At 42.6% G+C, this 22,536-nt stretch overlaps 1 protein-coding gene across 4 annotated transcripts in view; it reads right to left on the bottom strand.

The window, feature by feature from the left end:
• CCDC120 (coiled-coil domain containing 120) overlaps window positions 1-13,570 on the bottom strand; it is a 40,907-nt gene extending 27,337 nt beyond the window's left edge. For 2 of the 4 annotated variants that reach the window (XM_039347069.1, XM_039347071.1), the window contains exon 1: window positions 13,384-13,570. The gene's annotated coding sequence lies outside the window, so the exon portion shown is untranslated. Of the gene's footprint in view, window positions 1-12,994; window positions 13,312-13,383 lie in introns of those variants that run through there. The other 2 variants (XM_039347067.1, XM_039347070.1) reach the window with 1 other exon arrangement.
• Window positions 13,571-22,536: the final 8,966 nt, after the last annotated feature.

The raw sequence follows: 22,536 nt of genomic DNA, 5'->3' as shown, positions 1-22,536 counted from the left end.
TTTGTTGTAAACCAAGAAAGCATTGAGTAAACCATGGGCAAATAGATGATGTAGAAACAGACATAGGCAGTCAGCTTTCTCAGCACTGGCACATACACACAAAAAAAATGGCTTGGCCTTGAATGTGTTTAAAACTGATAAAAAGTTTTGTTAGGAACCCCGTAGCAATTAGTGATGTGAATGTACTCACAGATCAAATAATTTAGAAATCCCACACATTTTTATAGGTAAGGCATAAAAGAATTTAGTCTACCTATCTGAGTTTGGTGTAAAGATTCATTCCTATACCAACCACTTCTTAGTCAACAGGACTTCCTGCAATATTTTAGAACATGTTGTTTATTCTAGAGTATAACTCCCAGCAGCCTCAAACAGGACTGTCAAATTTTAAGGCCAACGGGAGGTGAAGGTATGCGGAGGCCAGAGGTGGGAAAAATACACTGAATGGTTTGGGTCAGGTAAATTCCTAATGACTGAGTCACTTAACTCTCTCTCACCGTGAGCCTTAGGAGAACAAATACTACTAGAGCCCCAAGTCAGGTAGTCCTTGACTTACAACTAGGATTAGCCCTTTAGCAACCCTTTGAAGTTACAACAGACCCCCCCCCCCCCGCTAATGACCCAGTTTTTAAGCTACAATACTACTCACCTGTGGTCATGTGACTGCATTGTGAGTGCTCAGCAACCAGCTTGCATTTACTGTTGTTTGTAATATCCTGTGGTAATTTGTGATTTATGACAGTTTTGCCAGAAAGTGGCATTTACTTGCAATTTCTGAAAAAACTGCCCCATAGCAAACAAGAGGTTCGCTGAACAACCACCGCAAAAAAAGATTGTAAAATCAGGTCTGGTCACATGGTGATCTGTTTTATGACCAACACCAAAAATAACCATAATTGCCGGGGTCAATTATGGTCATAACTCAAAGATCACTGTAGAAGCTTCTAGAGAAAATGCTAGAATGCTGCAGGGGCAGATGACTGGAGTGTTAAAACATGAAGCAATCCAGAGGAATGATGGTTACAAAAAGGTTGGATGAAGACTAGATGCAAAATTAGAGAAGAAAATGTCCCAGGACAAAATCATAGCCAGTCAGGACCATCAGTCAACATATACTGAGTTGTAGTGACAAGGCAGATGTTTGTCTACACAGCTTCTTCCTCTGTATGTTATCCCATCTTCTCTCATCTGCTTATAGCTAAAATGCATCCTGTCTTAATTATTGCCTTCAACACTTAACTACCAAATTAATTCCTCCTCCTCTTTTCCTCACCCTTGATTCTTACAATGGAGCTTCCAGGATGACTAAGGATTAGCAAAACTGCAATAAAAACCTGCCAGAGGCAAAACTTCCGAAGGGAAGGTGCTACTACTACTGTGTGCTACTCCGCAGAGAGAATGGGATGAGCAGACACAAATCAGCAAATTGTTTGTGGGTTTTATGAAATTCATTTCCTGGAATGTGCTTCTTTCCCCCCTTCTCCTTCAAAATAATGCATTCTCAGAGCGAGTTCTTGATATGGAGCGCTGGGGAGAGGTTAAATTAAAAAAAAATCTATGATTCTTGCTGCACTGCACATTTCACATACCAATACATTTGCGGAGTTGTAGCAGGGTAGCATCAGACTCCATGTACTCCCACAGGATACTCCTTAGTTCGGAGGAGGGGAGTGTATTGTCCAGCATGGCCTTGAGGTCACTGACAACAAAGAAGACCACAAGGTGGGCAGATTCGTTAATCTTGATCTCCAGAAATGGGATCATTGGATCCTTCACTTGCATGGTTGCAAAACAAAACTCTGGTTAAGAAAAAGGTTGTCCAATGCATCAAACCCAGCTTTTGACTCACAGAAAACTCTTTTTCATCCTGTGTGGCAAAAAGATTTTCCTTGTATTCTAATTATGCTAAAAGGAGGAAGATGCAAGCTCCTGCTAGATCAGTGGAAAGGCAAATAAACAGAAAAGCCCAAACCAGTAAAAACAGCAACTATACCTCAGCATGCCTACCAATTAAAGATAGGAAGAAACTGAATACAGGAGATAAGTGGCCCTTTTGTCCCACCCACAAATCTGCCCACTTTAAGAGATTCCATCCTAGTGTATCTGGGATACTTCCTTGGTCAAGCTATTATTATGGCAGGAAATGAGATATTTGTTCTGCTACTGTCATAGAGCTTATGCTGAATCTTACAGGTCCTGCGGCCAACAAATTTCAATTATTCTGCAAAGACAATTCTAAATTTGTTTCTGGAAGAAGAAATGGCTTCAATTTACAATGAAGCCTTATTTTTGGCATTGGTTCTTTGGGGTCAGTTATTCCTGGGTTGCGTCCACCTTTTTTGGACTCAGGGCTGAGGGAGGGGCATGTTCTAAAAGTGCTTAAGACAAGGATAGAAAGGATTGTTAATGGAATGCAAATGTGATGCAAACTAATTACATGCAATTAATTATTCCTCATTCATTATTTCTAATCTCTGTCACATTAAGAATTAAGATACAGCAGTTGGGCTATCAGATCTGGGCTTGGAATAGCAGGGCTGCTAGACAGCAGCAATGCTGTTAGTTTTCAGTGTCTCTTTACTGCCATCTAATGAGTGTCTGGAATTTAGGATGCCCTAAACATAGTAGTTTTTGGAGGAGCTCCAGGGACCACATTTCCAGTTATCCAGAATGCAACCTGGTTTAAGTAAATGTATTTGGAACAGAGAAGCAAATCATCTTATTTGGAATACATGATTCATGGCTTGTAACTATAGATGAGGCGCTGTTTCCTTTACAGCTGTAGTTTGCCTGCAGAAGGAAGTAACTCTAAAATATACAGAATTCCTACCTACCCTGACATACTTACCAAACACAGTTTCTTGGAAAAGGCTCAGATGTTGGAAAATGGGAGCAGCACTTGCAGCACAGTGCCCCCTAGTGATTAATGCACTTCTTGTAGGAAGAAAACTAGCCTGAATATTGAGTGCTTATAAATCAAGCTGATCTTCCACCCGCAATGTGCCATGTCTAGCAAAACACATCCTGGCAGTCCCTTGTTGTTGTTAATTGCGAAGTTGTGTCCGACCCATCGCGACCCCATGGACAACGTTCCTCCAGGTCTTCCTGTCCTCTACCATCTTCCAGAGTCCATTTAAGTTCACACCTACTGCTTCAGTGACTCCATCCAGGTAATCCCTATCATGGCCATAAAACAACAAACCTGCATGTTAACCCTTCACACAAACAGTCTGCTGCTAACAGCACTAGCCAAGTGTTCTGTGTGGATCTACTTACATTCCTCCCTCTCAATTCCTCTCATTCTCATCCTCCCCCAATTTCCCGTTGCCTCTTCCACTTCCAAACTTCAGATATAAACTCCTTTGGAAGGAAATACATTCCAGTTTCCAAAAACTCAACAGTACATAATGTCACTCTATGACTGTAAAGGCATCAAAGGTACTTACAATCAAGGTGTTCAATCCATCTGCAGTTCCTTTATTCAAAATGTTTGTTTCAATGAAGTAATAGCCCCATCTACTACCTGGAGGTGGGTGGGATTGAGACAAGGAACCCTATCATAGTTTGTAACATGATTCCTGAGTTATAATTCAAAATAGATAAAGGCTACTTTCCACAACACTACTTTTTGGTTTTGCCCAGGCATATCACCACAATACGCCTTAAGAAGATGGTGTGCATGATATGCTGTCCTTAGAAGTCCTGCCTATTGGAAGATCAGAAATAGTAAGTTTCTATGTCACATAATGCCACGCTCGCCTTGTCTAGTCATATGGTCAGTGAATTATATATGAATTTAGCCACCGTGGTTCTGTAAAACAGGGTTTGTGATACAATGGGTTGCACAAATCCACCCAACAGTGCTTTATTCACTAAATCATGGTTAAAGAAACCATGGATTAGCCCCCCGGTGCAAATCAGATTAAAGAAACCCCAGTTTACCATCAAATCAATATATTCAGTCTTTGTTAAGTCAAATCAATATGCTCAATCTCTGACTTTATAACACCAGATCAACGTGGAGTCACAGCCACAGAAGCTGCAAGCAGGTGAAGCCACAAAAATGCCTGCCAGTTGGAAGACATAGTGCTTTGCAGCTATTGTCAAGGGGAAGACAGTGAGGACTGGCTGCTTAGTCATCCCAGCCACATAGTACAGAAATTAAACATTCATGCGCAAACTTTGGTGTGGGTTACAAAAAAGATTAAAGTTTGCTAGATTGAATTCAGAAGCCTTTACACCAGTCTTGCCCAACTGGCATTCTGCAGATGGGTTGGGACTCCAAGCCCCAGAAATCGCTAGTATAAAAAGAGACCAGAATGGAAAAGAAAGCCTTATACATTAGAGAAAGAGTAGTCTATTTGACCTCTGAAGGGTCTGAGCAAAAATATTGGAAGCATTTACATTTACCTCGGGTGCTCTATTTGGAGGCATAACCACACTGTGATCTCAGATGCACTTTACTGCTGCCCATTACCATTGTGGTTTTTGAAATGGAACAATGACTAGCAATAAGAAAGCAAAGAGATAGCTCAAATTTGCAAGGAGCCCTATGTGAACACCGCACAGGCATTATCAGGGACAGAAAATAATGACATGAATAATAGATTTGGAATTCCACTCTTTTGTTAGGCAGAACTGAAAAGTGGTGGGAGAGACTGTTATCAGCCTGTTCCACTATCGCTGACCCTATACTCAAAGCACACACATAATCATAGCATGTCCTGTAATTGTCCACCACCAAAACTTCTTGCCTTGTAGTTTCACTAAATCCCAAAGGTCACTTTTGTGATGGAGATGGACTAAAGTTTGCAAACTTCCAAGCGGCACACAATTCCCACAGCACAACACTAAGAGTTCAGGGTAAATCGGTCCTCAGCACCAGCTGCTTAAGAAAAAAAAGATATTGACACAGAATTCTATGTCTGACACGGAATCACAGAAAATCCCAGTGCAGAAGCCACACTAATGTCAGATGATTGAGAAAGTCACATTTGAAACTCTATTTCGACTCTAGAACAAAAAGAAAATAAAAAGCCGGAGAAGAATTGAGATGAAATAAATCTTTCCTGGCTAAGTTTCTTTATACAATACTGCAGTGCAGTGCCTGGGGTTTCCTGCTACAGGAAACTGGCTTCGTGGTCTGCAGGCAAAGAAACAAAGCTGCCCTGAAGCCTCCCATACAATCTTCTTCCTTCATGGTCAATAATGGAGTGGGCCTCTTTGGCCACTGCTCCCTCGTTCTTCTCCTCCAATTTGAGAGTTGGTGCAGCAGCAGCCCTTAAGAGATCACAGTTATAAATAGCAATCTCCTGCAAGCAGAGGTGGCCACTTGGAGTATAAACAAGTTTCAGAAGCAGCCATTTCTCCCCTTTGGAAAACACATTCCGATGTCTATTGCATATAGTACATAAAGTGGCCTTCTCCAGTCAGAATGGAGATGCTAAGGATTGCCCTCCAGCACATCTGGAGAGACATTAAACTGGGAAAGCTGAAACAGATCAGGGATACATCAGCTTTTCAGGTCCTGGATACCATCACGTGATGGCCTGAGCATCTTCTCGACAATACCATGTTCTTTTTAAATCAAAAGTAGCCACCATCTCGGGAGATCCACAGATTCCCAGAGAGCTCATACAAGAACATCCAGATCATGTAGACTTTATGCACAAATACTGAAGATTTGTAGTTATGTGAGATGGTAGCCATTTTTATTCAGGGGAGGGCAGGGACTTTGAATGCCGTTTTGGGGTACCATGGGTTCTCTGGCACCCATAGCAGTTGAGATGCCAGTTGCTATGGGTCACATTGTAGGATATGACAAGGGAGATCTAGCTACAAACGCCTTAATCATAAATCTCACCAGTGACCGTGAAGCAGTGAGTCTCTCTCTAGGGACAGAAAGATCATAAATGCTACCCTAATCTCACCAAAGAGACAAAAACAAAACAAAACACACAATATTACAAATCCCTCTAGTCTAAAATCATTTTTTCTAGGTGAGGAATAATAATACTATCAACTCAGTCCACCCATCTCAGAAACAGCTGCAGCTTAACAATGCTTCTATACATTCACTGCTTCATAATTTTAGACATATGGCTACAGCACACTTCCACATCCTGGATACAAAGACAAGCATTGTGTCAAGTAAAAGACAAGGAGCTTGCAGGTCACCAGTGCAAGGCAACTACACTACAGCTGCTGACTCAGCAGCTATTCAGAGGGAGCAAAAGGCAAAGTGGTTTCAGGATCTCTTCTTCTTAAGCCAGGAAATTTTCTGCCAAGGACTAAAATCCCACAGGAGCACTTTGTGTGGAATGGACTGATGCAGTGAGTCCAAGTAATTGGGACAAATATTCTGTTTTCATTGTGACACACTCCTTTTTTCTTCTTCCACTTTTTAAAAAGACCTTCTTACTTTTTTTGTAAGCAGCAGGTGACAGGGAAGGAATTGATACACTAAAAACACATCTACATTGATCGCCTGCAGAGAATTTTCAAAATAAATAGCGGACCAAAAGCTTCAGTATGCTTACCCTTCCTTCACATTCTGGATTGTGATCTTTTAAACTGAACCAAAGCTAATAACCAGTTACCTCATCCAATGCCTGTCACTCTAAAGCAGTGGTTCTCAACCTTTTTAATGCCGCGAGCCCCAACCGGTCGTAAGTCAAGGACTACCCAGCTGGTCGTGAGTTGAGTTCCCTGCCCGGGAGCGCCGCACATGCATGGTGCTGCCCCCTGCACCGGCCGAGGCATAGCTGGCAAGCAGCAGAGACGGAGCAGGCCGACCATCGGCTGGGCCACCAGCTGGCCCAGCCCAAGGGAGGTAAGGCACCCGCCAGAAAAGGGAAAAAAAATGGCAGACAGCCTTGCTTGGCGACCCCCGTGAAATGGTCGATCGACCCCAAATGGGGTCACGACCCATAGGCTGAGAACCGCTGCTCTAAAGTCTACAATACAAGTGGTCCTTGGGTTACAACCGTTCGTTTAGCGACTGTTCAAACTTACAACAGTGCTGAACGAGTGGTACTTATGACTGGTCCTCGAAGATTGGGCTGTTCCAGCACGCCCTCCATCACGTGCTTGCAATTTGGACACTTGGCAAGCCAGCTCACAATTACGATGGTTTCAGTATCCCTCAGTCACACGATTACTATTTGTGACCTTCCCTGCTGGCTTTCCATAAGCAAAATCTATGGGGAAGCTGGCAGGAAATTTGGCTCCTGCTACTTTTTCTCCCGAGGAATCCTACAACAGCATTAGGGATCCCAGGGATATTGCACTCCATAGCATCCATCCACAACTCTGTACAGGTAATGACTGCAACCAAGCCCCAAATTTCTGTTTCTAAGGGAAATGTTTGTTAAATGAATTTTGCTCTTTTCTATGATTTTTCTTGCCACAGTTGTTAAGTGAATCACTGCACTTGATAAGTTTGTAACCTGGTTAAGTGAATCTAGCATCCCCATTGACTTTGCTGGTTAGGGGGTTGCAAAAAATGATCACATGACCCCCTGAGACACTGCAACCATCATAAATATGATCTGAATTTTGATCACGTGACCATGTGGATGCTGCAATGGTTGTTAAGTGTGAAAAACTTACAACCTAAGTAACTGGGACAAATATTCGGTTTTCATTGTGACACGCTCCTTTTTCTTCTTCTTCTACTTTTTAAAAAGATCCTATTACTTCTTTTGTAAGCAGCAGGTGAAGGAGATGTATTAAATAGATGTATTAAAAACACATCTACGTTAATCTCCTGCAGAGAATTTTAAAAATAGACAGAGGACTTAAAACTTCAGTATGTTTACCCCTCCTATAAAGCTGCATTCTTTCAAAAACTAAGTCATTTTTTTTCCAATGCTGTTGTAACCTAGAACGGCCACTAACTGAACCGTTGTAAATTGAAAGCTACCTGTAGTGCCCAGCAGCCACCCTCCACCTTATTTACTTGCCTTCTGTAGCGTATATCTGTCCACAGGACCCACCCACTCAGTCACAGTCCTGACTGGCTCACTCATAGCCCCTGCAGGGTCACCTGTAGCCGCTGCAGACCTGCCTGTGCTCCACAGCGCCTACCCACACTACCCCCCCCCATCAAGTAGGAAGCTTTGCTAATTAAGGCTTTGCATTTTATCCATATTCAAAGACATATGCCCATTAAAAAAAAGGAATTAGCTACAGAGAAGGTAACTATGGATATAGTTGACCCTGCTAATCTTATTTCATTATGTTTTATTTTATTTTAAAGTCGCTATATCTTTTTTATAAAAATCGTCTCAGCAAGCTAAAAAAAAATACCACCTTAGTTTGGTGAATATAGCTAATGCAATACTTCCCACACAAGGCAGACTATACTTCAACATTTGTACCATTCCGAGTCCTGTTATGATCGCCAATATGGCACAAGAAGAAGAAGGAGTCCTGTTATTCTCCCATAAAATAGTATTTACAAAAATGTCTACGAGAGGGAAAAGCATATATTGTGGCAGCAATCGTGGGGAAGAGGCATTCTTGGGAAATTGCATGCAAAAATATATATTATCAAACAAGATTGCATGCAAAAAGCCGTACGTTAGAAGAATTACTTGTTTAAATTTGAGTAGTAGCTTTTTAAGAAAGAAAATGAAAATCAGTGCAGAAGCAGGACCAAACAAATTTAAGATGTGAGAAATGAACGAACCCAAAACTGATCATTTTCCCTGTTCTGAATAACAGACCCGGTGATATACCAATACAGGAAGTCCTCGACTTACAACAGTTCATTTAGTGACCGTTGGAAGTTACAACAACGCAAAAAAATGTGACTTGTGACCACTTTTCAGTTACGACCGTTGCTGCATCCCTGTAGTCATATGATCAAAATTCAAATGTTTGACAACTGAATGACGGTCGCAGCGTCCCAGGGGTCAGGCGATCAAAATTCAGAGGCTTGGCAACTGACTCATATTTATGACGGTTGCAGTATCCCCGGGTCAGGTGATCCCCTTTTTACGACCTGCTGACAAGCAAAGTTAATGGAAAAGCCAGATTCGCTTAACAACCATGTTGCTAACTTAACTACCCCAATTCACCTAACAAATGTTGCAAGAAAAGTTGTACAATGGGGCAAAACTCACTTAGCAAATGTCTCACTTAGCATCAGAAATTTTGGGGTCCCATTGTGGTCGTAAATCGAGGACTATCTGTATACAAATTCCATTTGGTCCCTCACCCAATACACATTTTCTACTCCAAAACCACTTAATTACAGTAATAAACTTGGCCATATATGCAGGACCCAAGAATAGTATAATACTGGTGATATTTTAAAAGGAATTAACATTACCTCTATTAGACAGAGAAAAAAGAAGCTTGCCAAATCAGCCAGTATTTTAACCCTTTCACTGGTTTAGTTTTATTGTAAACCTCTACATAAAAACACCATATAAGATACATGTAAAAAATAAATTTCCTCCCCCACAGTGGTGGAAGTTATGTAAACCCTTAGACGTGGAGGCATGACATAACATCTGTATCTCTTAAGAGAAGGTAGACTACATTAACCAATATAACAATAAATCAGAATAAATCAGAAATCAAATATGCAGAGATATAGATTCCACCCACCCCCTCCTCCAATCTACAGCTCCCACTGCAGCAATATCTTTCATCCAACAATTTGGCAAAATATCAGTCTTCTCCCCACCTCTCTGAGATGCCCAGGCATGATTTAATTAGGAGAGTAAGGAATAGTGTCCAAAAAAAGAGAGACTATCTCTCCCCACACCTGTCTGTGGGGTCTGAGGATTTTTGCAGCAGATCATTTGGGATATTAGGCTCCTGCCCCTCTCTGTTACTGGAGGGGAGAACCGATTAAGCGGCTGAAAGCTTCTCCATCTCCTAGTCATGGGCCTGCTTCCCATTCCTTTCTCTCTCCACGGAAGGTGGGGATTAGGAAGTTGGCAGGAGAAAGAGAAGCACCTGACCCTTCTAGGATAATTTGCCTTGGGCCCTCCCAGGAGCTGGACTGAGCTGGGCTAAGCTCCCTGCTGACAAGAGTTGGAGGGCTTAACTCTTTAAATCCTTTCTCACAGCAAGGCAAAAGTCCAGTTCTAATCTACTCCACAGCCAGGTCTCCTTTCTCTTTTAAGAGCCCAGGATTCCTGGCTCCCAGCCCCATCCAGCCCTCTTGTAACTCAGGAGACCTTGGAAAGGGAAAAGAAGAGAAGGGTGGATGAAGGAATGTGGATCTTGGAAATCTCCACTTAGCAGAAAAATTACAATGTGTCACACAATACTACCACACAGATCAGCGTGTGAACACTGAAGAGAATGTCAGATACCTGATTCCTATGACATTCTTCCCCTCTTGCAAGAAACAAAAATCACCAATGTAATTGTATGGATATTCCCTGTTCAATTCATCTTGCTCTTTCTGTTACAGTTACACTTTTAAAATTCCCTGTTAATTTACTTTCAGCCAATAAGTTCAAGGTGCCAGATGGCAGGTTGACTGCAGCATCCTTTGATTTGGACCCTATCCCAAATGCACAGCACTCCCCCCAAAGCACATACATATCAAATAGTTACTAAACTGTTGTAAATTACTTCTTCCTTCTCTGACTTCTTTAGAGGAACGGAGCAGTCCTGTAAATTGGCTATTGTGGCATACATTGGCTATTGTGGCAAAAACAGACCAACTGCTTTTTTTCAATTTGGACCTCCTGATTTGAAATCCCTTCCAGTGAGACAGTTAATAAATTTATGAAGGAAATCATAAAATGATTATATAAATCTGAAGACCTTATAGATTCCCCCCCCCCAATTTTTTAATACAGTAGAATGTCTCGTTTCTAAGAGATCAGGCAGTCCTGCTGGAACCTCACATATTATATGGAGCAGAACCTATATTTCTGCTGAAAGTCTGACAACATCACTGCTTCTAATCCCCTTCTGGACCCTGGAGAACCTGTTTTGGGTTACAGATCCTTCTCAGCTGGGGACTCCAGTTATATACAATATATTGGTCCTTCTGCAAATGCTCAAGTTTCTTGGTTTGATTTGATACAATAGGGTGAAGCAATTGCTCTGATGTTTGCTTCCCAGTTCTCACTGCTTCTTCTGGTTAAGCCACTTGGGAGAGTACAAGAAAGAGTGGGGAGGATACACCAAACTAGGTCAGTCTAGCAAGAGTTTATTCCTTTATTTGCCTGCATTGGGCCAGCTATTGCGATTAGAAAGAGATCTCAGAAGTTTGCCTTCCCAGCAGTGACAACATTAATCCTGCTAGTCATCAGACTAACAGGAAGCAAAGACAAGGAGTCCTCCTTTTCAACTAGGCTTTTCACCCTTCTGATATGTAAGCTTTGGACCAACAATGTCCCATTGTTTTGCCCCTGATCAGGCTTGAATGCCTTTCCTACCTTTTTCTGTTTCGTTTCACTCATTCAGTGTTTAATTGGTTCCTGTTTATCCTGCGATAGGAGATGGGTTTTGTCTGTCTGTGTATGTGTGTGTCACAGATTTGGCACCAGAGTCAGTGGCAATTCCTTTGGGACAGATGCTCAAGGGTCTTCACAGCAAAATGGATAGAACAGTCTCCCAAACACAGTATCTCCCAAACACAGCACATGGACCATTTATTTTGAAATAAATAAAGTTAATACCTGTAATTATCAAAAGAGCTTCCCCCTAAGATAATTTGAAGTAAGTAAAATAGTATGCACAATCAGTATCGTGCATAAGGCCATGAAGACAGGAACACATTCAGAGTCACTGCCTCCAGCAAACAAACTGCACTGCTCATTAAAGTTTGTTCCTAAAGAGAATTTCTCTCCCAAATAACACCAAAAGACTTCCAAAAGGTAAACACATCTCGGGTAAGGGGAGTGTGAACATTTATTGGTGGGGTTTCCTTCCCCCAGCATTGAAATACAGTTGTTTCCAAGTGACAGTGAAAAGCTATTTATGGCATGCTTTCTCACTCAAGCTCTGGGGTTCAAGGATAGCTCATGCCAGAGAGCTATTAGCCCAAACCAAGCTGCAGCCACCACCTCTTGGCTCTGTACAGGTGGAGGCAGAGAAAGAGGTTACCTACAGAATCTATTTAGAGAACCCTCAAAGTCACCCAAAATGTCATACATCTGTCTCTAATGAAGTCTCTGCCCTCTGTTGATTCCAGGGGGTAAATCCTCTGTTCTTTGGAGGTCCTTCCCTGTGGGTAAATAGAGCCATCCTGCCCTTAAATTATATCCATTCAGAAGCTCACAAACATCTCCTACAAAGGCCATTGGGAAGTGTGATCCAGACAGGTCTGTTGGTCTGCCCTGCAAAAGACTGGAATGGTGCTGGAGCACAGTTTGGAAGGAAAAGTTAAATACTTCCTCCAGCTGAGTCTATATCCTGCCCCTTTCCCACCTTCTGGATGTTCCCTTATGCTCAGGGCTGCATTGAAATAGGCCTTTCTGGGCCACAATCTTGCTATGGATCCCAGAGGTGCCCAGCAAATTCCTGTCTTTCTTTGCCCAAGGTCTCATCTGTAAAATGGGAACGACATGAGGGGATTGGGGGGGGGGGGAAGGTACTTTACAGAACTACAGCAAGCATAACCCTGATTACCTGTTTTAAAATTAAGGACAGGCTCTTAACCCAAACCCTTTCCTGTTCCCTGACCCTCCCCTCACCCTACATTCCTTCAAAGCTTGACTCAAAGCTAGCAAATTCCCATGGAGGCCAAAGGTTCCCCAGCCTAATCCTGCCCCCTTTGTGTAGCTTCAATCTCTCTCTCCCCCCTCACTTCCCAGCTCCCAGGGCAAAGATTTAGGACCGGCCCAGGGCTAAAATGCACCTCCTCACTCCCCAGCCTCAATGGATGGTAAGTGGTTTTCATTCCCCCCTTGCAAACTTTTAAGGTGGGAGGGCTGGAAACTACAATAGAAGCAGCCACCCTTCCTGTCCAAATCTCTCCGCTCTCTCTGCCCAAATCCCGGGCAGGATTCCTTACCATTTGCTTCTTCCCCCAAGACGGCACCGATTTTCTCCTCTGGATAAAGCGAGTTGAGTTTTTATTTTTTCCCCCTGCCATACAGATCTCGGCTGGGCAGGAGAAAAAGAAGAGATGTGTGTAGCCGGGGCGGCCGAGAATCTTCACTCCCAGCGCCGACCCCATCTCCCATCGGGGAAGGGAGCTTTCTTCGACCTCATCTTGAGGGCGCAGGGGTGGGCTCTCCGGCCGAAGAAAATCCACCCTTCCCCGGGGGTGTCGATCAGGCAAACGAAACGAGGCGGGGGGTCGGAGAGGCGAGCATACAGGCGGCCGGAGACTGAAGGCGACGGACGGACGGGCGGGGGGGGAAGGAGGGAGGGAGGGGGGTGCGGTTATTGTTTGTTTACCTCCTCGCGTCCTGCCCCTACACGGCTCCTCATTCCCCTCGCCGCGCTGCCTGCCTGCCTGCCTGCCTGCCTGTCTGTGTTATGTCTCCCGCTTTCTCACAAACACAGGCGCGCAGAGGGCCGGCTGGAGCGTAGCGTAGCTGTCGGCTGCACACCTCCCGCGTACGGTGTGTGGTGTCTCGGTGTGTGTGAGTGTGTGTATGTGTGAGAGAGAGCGCGCGCGCGGTAGTCTCCCCGCCGTCTGCCTTTTAACCCTTCGGCGGCTTGGAAGGAGATCCGCATACGGCCGTGCTGTACCGGGGTGTGCTTGGCGGACGGGGAAGGAGAGGGGAGGGGGGCTCCCTTCGTTCAAAGGAAGCGATCGCGCGAGGGAAAGAAAAGCGGAGGGTCGAGACTCAGCCCCTCTCCCTCCCTCCCCCCTCCTCCTCTCGGAAGGCTTAACACGCCCTCTTTCATACCTGAAAAATGCCTTCGTCTTTATATCTCCCACTAGTGCGGGTGGGAAGGAAGAGAGCCGGGGGGGGGTACCCACGGCGGAGGAGGAGGGAAGGGGGCATGCTGCATATGCTCAGAAGCACTCTCCCTTTAGTTTTGACCACCTGAGAATTGTCTTCGTTTATATGTGTGTGTGTGTGTGTGTGTGTATAATATATATAATATATTAAAAGGGACACAAGGCAACCACTATTATTTCTGCTGCAAATATTTTATCTGGAAAGTGTGTGGCGCTTTTCTCAAACAGTTTCCCTCCGTCTTGCCAACCCTCTTATTCATATCCTTGTCCCCAGCCCTCAATGTAAGCTTTTTTTTAATTTTTTTTTATGGCCAGTCCTTCATCTTCCCGAAGACAATTTTTCCTCCTTAAGCCAATTCAGTCCTGCCACAAAGACGAGAGGAGAGGAGAGGTCAAGTGACCCGCCATTGGGTGTGATCAGAATTGTATCTTAGGTAACCGGGCAAGTGTGGTCAACCTTATTATTGACCAGTCTTTGGCCTAAAGATATTGCTAACAACTCTTTATAACCTATCTCAGTGATGGTGAACCTTTTAGAGACCGAGTGCTCCAAAACCAGCCCCTCCCCCTCCCACCTGCTCCGCCCCTCCCCACCCCTGCTCTGCCCCCCTCACCCTCTGCCCCATCCACCTGCAGGGCCACTCACCACCTCCACGACCCACTGCAGATCACCCAGGCGGCCCAGCAGCACCATGGCGACTACGTCCTCCACCTGTGCCCCTCAGCATCAACTGTGCACAAGGGGGTGCGAGGGTGGAGTCTTGTCCCTGATGCCCGGCTGGCATGTCCTTGGCTGCACTGCTCTGCACGGGCTGCACCCGGGGGTGACTCTCCTCCAGGGGGGCTGCTGGTGAGGAGGGGGCCACAAGAGGAGGCGGGGCTGGGGTGACGGCACGTGTGCCCACAGAGAAGGCTCTGAATGCCGTCTCTGGCACGCATGCCATAGGTTCGCCACCACTGACCTATCTGGTTAGCAAGAAGCTGTGATCACAAGGAGGGTGCAACCTAAACAATCTAGTCTCTGACAGTAAGGGAGACTCCCTTCATTATGTAATCTAATCCATTCATGTCTTTGAGATATGATGTGCCTTTCAAATCCTTTCACAGGATGAACAAGTCATTACTCCTTCGGTTCACAGATGTGCGCTAAGCCAAAGTGGGACTCATTTAAAGTGGCTTGCCTTGATCAGTAAGTAAATGTTAACAGTTATTATTAGATGCTATCTATCTACTCAACTCTAGACAGCAAACATATTGCCCCTAAAACACTTGCTTCCTATTTTCCCCACAACAACCCTGTGAGGTGGGTTGAGAGAGACAGACTGGCCCAAAGCGACCCAGCTGGCCTTCATGGGACTAGGACTCACAATCTCGTTTGCCATTACACAAAACTGGCTCTCAGTTATGGTACATTATGGATGAATCGGGTCATGATGGCTTATTTAGCATAACATAGATTAAAAATCCTGGGTTTTGTTCCATGACAGCAGCATCCTACATTTCTGCTTCTGCAGAAGAAGGTTAAAGTCTGTAGTTCTGCAAGTCATAAGAATCCCTCCATTCTCCAGGAATGTTGCATGATTGTGTTGTTTCTGTGGGCCATATATGTGTGTGTATGTGGGTATTTGCATAATTTTATTTTATTTTTGTCATGTTTATGAAGCGTATATTGGAAGTGATTATCCTTTGAGAGCTGTATGCAACGAAATCTCATTTTAATGTATGCTGATTAATGTTCATTTAAAGTGACAATAACATTATTCTATTCTATTCTATTCTATTCTATTCTATTCTATTCTATTCTATTCTATGCATTTTAATTTGTTTTGAAATTAAGTGAGTATTTTAAGTGAGTCCAGTAATTACAGTTTGTTAATCTGGATTTCAGGTTTAATGTATGGTGTGAATTCAAGCCAGCATGTCTGAACTGATTCCCCACAGGGTTTTAAGATGTTTAACAAGCTATGTGGCCATGTAGATGGTCTATTTGCAGGAGCCATCCCCCGCTGCTGTTGAGTCCAAGTAAAATAAGGAGAACAGAAAAGCATTTTTCCAATATTTGAGGGGCTGTCACAGGGAACAAGATGTGGATTTATTCTCCATAGTACCTAAGGGTAGGACAAGCTTTAAGAGGGAAATTCTTACTCAAAATGAGGAATTTCCTGACTGTAAGAGTTACAGTATCAAGCAAGAGAACAGCCTCCTTCCTAGAGTCGTGGGACACTGGAGGTTTTCAAGCAAAGGTCAGATAGCATTGGGGATGACAAATGGGCAGGGCTGGATCAGCAGACCTCCCCTCTAACCCTTTAATTCTATGATATTGTAGTAATGAACTAATTGGCATATATGGATAAGTCAGGAGCAAATGGCATTCAAAAACAGAAAAAATGAATGTATGCACACCTATATGAGCCAGTGCACAGACTCATAAAAACCTGTGGCACAAAGATGTTTTAATAAAAACACACAACAGTCATATAGCTCCAGTAGCTAACTGAAATGTTTTAGTTTATACTCTGACAAATGACTGACATAGCGCCCCCAAGGTATCATTGGTTACATGGTGTCCCCAAGGCATCATTAGAAGTGACATAACTGTGCTCTGTAAGATTTTTCCAAGAAGATATCTTCTCTGTTGGCTATAAATGATGTGAGTTGTAACCCAGCACATCTGGGTGGGTGTGCTATATAAAACTGCATAGGTAGCTGCCTATTCTCAGAAAGTGCAGTCATGGACTGAGACAGTTTTAATGTGTATTCTTATTTTAACACATTAGGTTCAATACATACATACACAAATAAATTTGCAATTTAGCTAGGCACACACAAATACATAAGAATAGTATAATTGTCAGGCAATTAATCTTCAATGTATAAAGGAAGAGTTCAGTAAATTATTGGTACAATCAATCAAAGTATAATCAATAAATGAATAAAAGAGACACAGGCAAAACACACTGTAAGTTATAACCATATAGAACAGTCCTCCCTACTTCAATGCTTTCCAGATGTGTTGGGCTTTGACTCCCATAATTCCCATCCAATATGGTCAAGTTGTGTCCCAATATGTCTGAAAGAAGGTCCCAGATTTTATTTAGGTTGGGAAAAGCTACATTTTATCTTTGTATATATGATTTTTAATCATCATTTTAATTTTCTGGAAAAAATGTTCCCAGAAAACTCCGAACTCCCACTTTCTCTAAATGTATAGCAACTAATGCTGTTTTTTTTTTTTTTTTTAAATACTAACCAATCTTTTGCAGGCCAGCAACCACACTGGTATCATGATTTGTTTACTGTAACATTTCCTCTATTGATTTCAGTTGTACTTTCTCCCATGTAAGAAAAGGATTACAATAGGATTTCCCCAGTGTGTACTGAATAACTGAAAGTGTTTACAGAAGAGATCTGCTGGATAGTGGGCAGGCTAAAAATATTTAAAATAAAATAAATACGGATGCAAATGATTAAATCGGAATTATATTGAAGTAGCTAGTTTACAAGAACCATGTTATTTGCAGGACTGCCTATCTCAAATCATTTTTGCCCATCCAATAAAATCTGACAAGGTCAGGGCGCTCCAGGTCCCATCTCTTAAGCAATGTCATCTTGCAGGAGTCAGGAGACCTGGCTTCTCTGTCATTTTGCCTGCCTATGAAAAATCATTCCCCTCAGGATCTAAGCTGCTTCAATCCTGCCTGCCTTTCTGAAGGCCTTAAAGATATATGGCTTTGGGCCAGGGGAATTTGGGTTTCCATCTGATATTATTCCCTTGATTGCCAAATGACCTCAGCAGAATTTGTTCTAATAAAAATATATTTTTACGATGGCTTACTTTTAACTGTTTATTTAATTGTACACCTATGCGACTTGCCGAGCAGAAGGGTAATGTGCTATTTTAGAAGCATAGATAATTGCCTGTACTACTGTATTTTGCACCAGCTGAAGCTTGCAGGTACTTTTCAAGGGCAGCCCCAGGAACAAAACACTTTGCACTCATCCAATTGGGAGGTGACTCTGGCATGAGTAACTGTGAAACCCCCCCTCCAGTTTGGAATGGTGTAACTGGTACACAATATGAAGCTGCGCAAAAGCCTTCTCAGTGGCAACTCCCTCTTACTCTTCAACCAGGAGTCGTGAGTCCAGGAGGAACTGCCAAGCCATCTCAGATCCTAATTCTAGAGATGGCAGATTGAAATCCCCCAAGAGCATAAATTCTAGGGAACTCCACCACCAAAGCAAAAACAGTCTCATGTTGCTCAGGCAAGCGGGTTGCTGTGCAGTAGGGAGGCTGGTACAACAGCAACATTCCCAACTGATCTTTAAAGCTCAAATTCAAGAATAGTGTCTCACATCCCATGACCTGTGGGGCAGCACATCTAAAGGCCATAAGGCAGGCGTCCCCAACCCCCAGACCGTGATCCAGCAGGCAGCACACAAAATCATGCCCTTCCGGTCTGTGGAAAAATCTCTCTCCATGGAACTGGTCTCTGGTGCCCAAAAGGGATTCCTAGATGACAGTCACTACACCTTAATGCCTGTCACAGAGTTTTAGCTGATGACATATCTGGAATCCAAAAGGGCCACCCATCCCATCTGGGCTCAGCCAGGTCCCAGTACTACACACCAGCTTGGCCCTCTCACTGATGATTAGATTGCAGATGAGGGAGGAATATTACAGATCATCCATTTAAAAGCAGAAGCTGGAAACTATTTGATCTAGAATTGACTGGCTCTTTTTTAACCCACTGCTAAAGAAGACTCCTGGAGCCCCTGGACTGCAAGGTGATCAAATCGGTCAGTCCTAGAGGAGATCAATCCTGACTGCTCTTTAGAAGGCCAGATCCTGAAGTTGAAATTCAAGTACTTTGGCCACCTAATGAGAAGGAAGGACTCACTGGAGAAGGGCCTAATGCTGGGAAAGACTGAGGGCAATAGAAGAAGGGGACAACAGAGAATGAGGTGGCTGGATGGAGTCACTGAAGCAGTAGGCGTGAACTTAATGGACTCCAGAAGATGGTAGAGGACAGGAAGACCTGGAGGAACGTTGTCCATGGGGTCGTGATGGGTCGGACACGACTTCGCAATTAACTACAACAACCCCCAGTAACTATTTCCAGTATGGGAGTTGAGAGCTAGAAGGGATTGCAACTTCACATTATCAGAAAGTAATAAAGATTCTTATTGAGCTGAGCCCTAAAGTCTAGGTAGGCTATGCTGAGAATTCAGAAAATTCTGCTGAGCTCTTTTCTATAAGCCCCAGATCCAGGACATAATTCAAATGAATCTATTTCCTTTCTGCCAATTTTTCTCAATGTCCATCTTTCACAGCTATACAGTCAATCACTTCATTAGAAATACCAATGCGTTAATATTCTTGTGATAGAAATAGATCTACTCTTCATTTTGTTGTGTAAGTTAGTAATTACATTCCTTCTCCTGTTTTTCCAGCACTTTGTCCATTTATATCTATTTTTGAACCCCTCCCAAATAAAACTGTGCTACCTTTATTCCTTCAGTACTCACTCTGAATTCACTAAGTATAGTGATTGACATTTTATTTGTTGTCTCAATATTAAAGGGTTCTCATTTTTATCTATTATTTCATCATATTTATATTAATTTCATCCTATTAGTTTTGTAGTGAGCTCCTCCAGATCTTTTTTACTTTAGCTAACAGTGGTGTTGCTTGTAAATGACAACAGCAAATGGCAAAATGTTCAGTTGCAAATTAATTTCCTACAATAGCTTCTTGTTCATTATAAACCATCCTCAGAAGAATTATCGGGTGTTCTGTCATGCTTATTGTATATATGTGTTATCAAATTGGTATCAACTCTCAGCAACCACATAGACCTTCCCCAGGATGATCTGTCTCCAACTTGCCCCTTCATGTTTCTAATGGTAAATTCACTGCCATCATAATCAAGTCCTATCACCTTGCTGTTGGTTGTCTGTTTCTTTCCTTTCACCCTTCCTAGCATTATGGGCTTCTCATAGTTTGTTTTGTGGCTACCCATGGTATTCCCAAGAGTCTTTTCCAACACCAAAATTAAAAAATGACAACAGTTTTTTTCTGTCATTCTTCTTCAAAGTCCAACTTTCATTTCATTTCCACAGACTTTCTTTTTTCCTCAGGGAAAACTATGGCCTGCAAGTCAGATATTTGTAAAGGCGCATAATAGCATCTCAAAATCTTTTCCCAGAATTTCATAGCAACCCTTCCAAACACTAGTTGGAGCAGTATTTCTTGACTGCTACTGATAGTTCCTTTACTGTTGATAATTGATGCTAAAGGGTAGAAGCTATCCATCATTTCAGTATGTTCATTGTCAGTTCTAAGGCTGGTTGCTATGCCTGTTGTCACTAGTTTGGCCTTTATAGTTAATCTTACTCCCTTAATTTTCATTGTGGTCTTTTGACTTTCATTGCTAGAGTTACAAGATCCTTTGCATTTTTGGCTATCAGGGTAGTGTCATCAGCATAGCAAGGTTATTGACGTTTCTTTCTCCAGCTTTAAAACCATGCTCATCTTCTTCCAATCTAATCTCCTCAATATACAATGTACAGCATACAATAGCCTTGACTCAGTCCTCTCTCAACCTGGAATCAGTCCATTTCTATATGTGCTGCTTGTGCTATGCTTCCTGTCCTGTATATGTCATGCTTCATAAGAGGACAATGAAATATTCTGAGGTTCTTGTTTTCCTAAGGACATCCCACAGTTTGGACATGGTTGATAAAAGAGCCTTTCTGTAATCAATGAAGCACTTGATGACTTCTTTTTGGTATTACTTTTCTCAATGATACAGCATGCGTCAGCAGCAATGTCTCTTGTTCCTTGGCCTTTTCAAAAAATCAGCTTGAACATCTGGCATTTCCTTTTAAGTGCAGGCCTCTAGTCTTATTGGATACTCCTAAACATCATTTTCCTAGAATGTGAAATTAATAGCTTGTACACTTTATTAAAGTCCCCTTTCCTTGATATTAGTCTGTAGGTTCTCTCTCTATATATATATATATATATTCCTTTATTCTTTTTTTTTTTGTAAAATCAAGCCAAACATTGCTTGTGAGAGGAATTAGCATAGTGACTTGATAATTTGTAAATGCTCTTACATCTTCTTTCTTCACCATACACACACACCTATCTTCCATTCTCCAGCCACAAAGTCTTGCTCCACTGTTGTTAACTTCGAGTTGTTTGTATTTTAATTTTCTCTTCTTATGCAAGTTTAAACAGTTCAATGGGTATTTCATCTATGCTTGCTACTTGCATATTTGACAAATGGTCTACTCGATTGCATGTTACATTTCCTTTCTAATGGAGTTCATTCTTGAATAAATTTCCTGCAAATGTTTCTGTTACTCTGTAAAACTTTTTATAAAAGGATTTGGTATTGTCTTTCATCTTATTTCAACCTCTTTTGCTTCTACCATGTTTCCCCGAAAGTAAGACCGAGTCTTATTTTTTTTTTGCCTCCAAAATAGGCACTAGGTCTTATTTTCAGGGGGTGTCTTTTATATTCACCTCCAGCACTGATAGCCCTGCCCAGCCGGCCCACTTCTTCTGCGGCCGAAGGAGCAGCTTCATTCTGCAGCTGCATTCCAGCTTGCATTTTGCAGTCAGGCCTTTCTGGAAGGCCACTATAGCCAAGTACCGAGCAATGGATTAAATCCACAGCTCAGTTCTCAGCTGCAGAGGCCTTCCGGAAAGGCCTGTGACTGAAAATGCAGGCCTGGCTGCAGAAGAAGTGAGCCGGCGAGGAGAGGCCTGGCTGCAAGGTAAGTGGGTGTGGGGTGCGTGGGGCAGATCCACCCCTCACCCCTGCCCTAGCTTGATTTTTAGGTGTGTGCCTCGCCCCCAAACTAGGGCTTATTTTGGGGGGTAGGGCTTATATTAGGCCCACCCCCCAAAATCAAACTAGGGCTTACTTTCAGGGAAACAAGATAGTACCCTTTTTTGTGATTATACTAAAGTTCCATCTTAATGGTATTTTTTCCCTGTGATTTTTTTAGTTATCTTTTAAAAAATCTATTTTTTTCTTGTTTATTCTCTCCATTTGTTGGCATTCCTGATTTCTTACACAATGTTGGAAGTCTGCATTTAATCATTGTACATCCTTCTTGTTCAAGATTTTGGTTATCAAGATAGTTTGTTCTAAAAGCATTTTGACATTTGGGGAATATTTTTTCAACTTCATTTTTTACAACATCTTTTATCTATTCTCTTTAGCTTCTGTTTCATACAGGTTAAACATAGCAAATTATTTGACATCAATAGATTGTGATCTATTGCACACCATTCATCTGAAAGTGTCCCAGTTTGCACTTTATTATTGTTTGGTTTCTATTAGTTGATCTGATTACAATGTTTTGCATCTGGTGATGTATAGGCTGGGTTATATTGCCTAAAGCAGGTATTGGCAATAAGGAATTCACATTGCAAAACTGGAATAACTTAGCCTACTTTATTGTATTTATTTAGTCCTAACCTTTTATTTATTCAGTCCTAACCTTTTATTTTATTTATTCAGTCCTAACCTTTCTACATTCCCTCCATTTTTCCAATTTTTGCATTCAAATACTAGCCCATCGACAGGCTTACCTGTTGGGCAAATCCATTCAGTGTGGATGGA

Source organism: Crotalus tigris, unplaced genomic scaffold (assembly GCF_016545835.1).
Source record: "Crotalus tigris isolate CLP2741 ecotype Arizona unplaced genomic scaffold, ASM1654583v1 scf7180000018053.2689490, whole genome shotgun sequence".
NCBI classification, from domain to species: Eukaryota; Metazoa; Chordata; class Lepidosauria; order Squamata; family Viperidae; genus Crotalus; species Crotalus tigris.
This window is presented reverse-complemented; position numbering and strand designations above follow the sequence as displayed.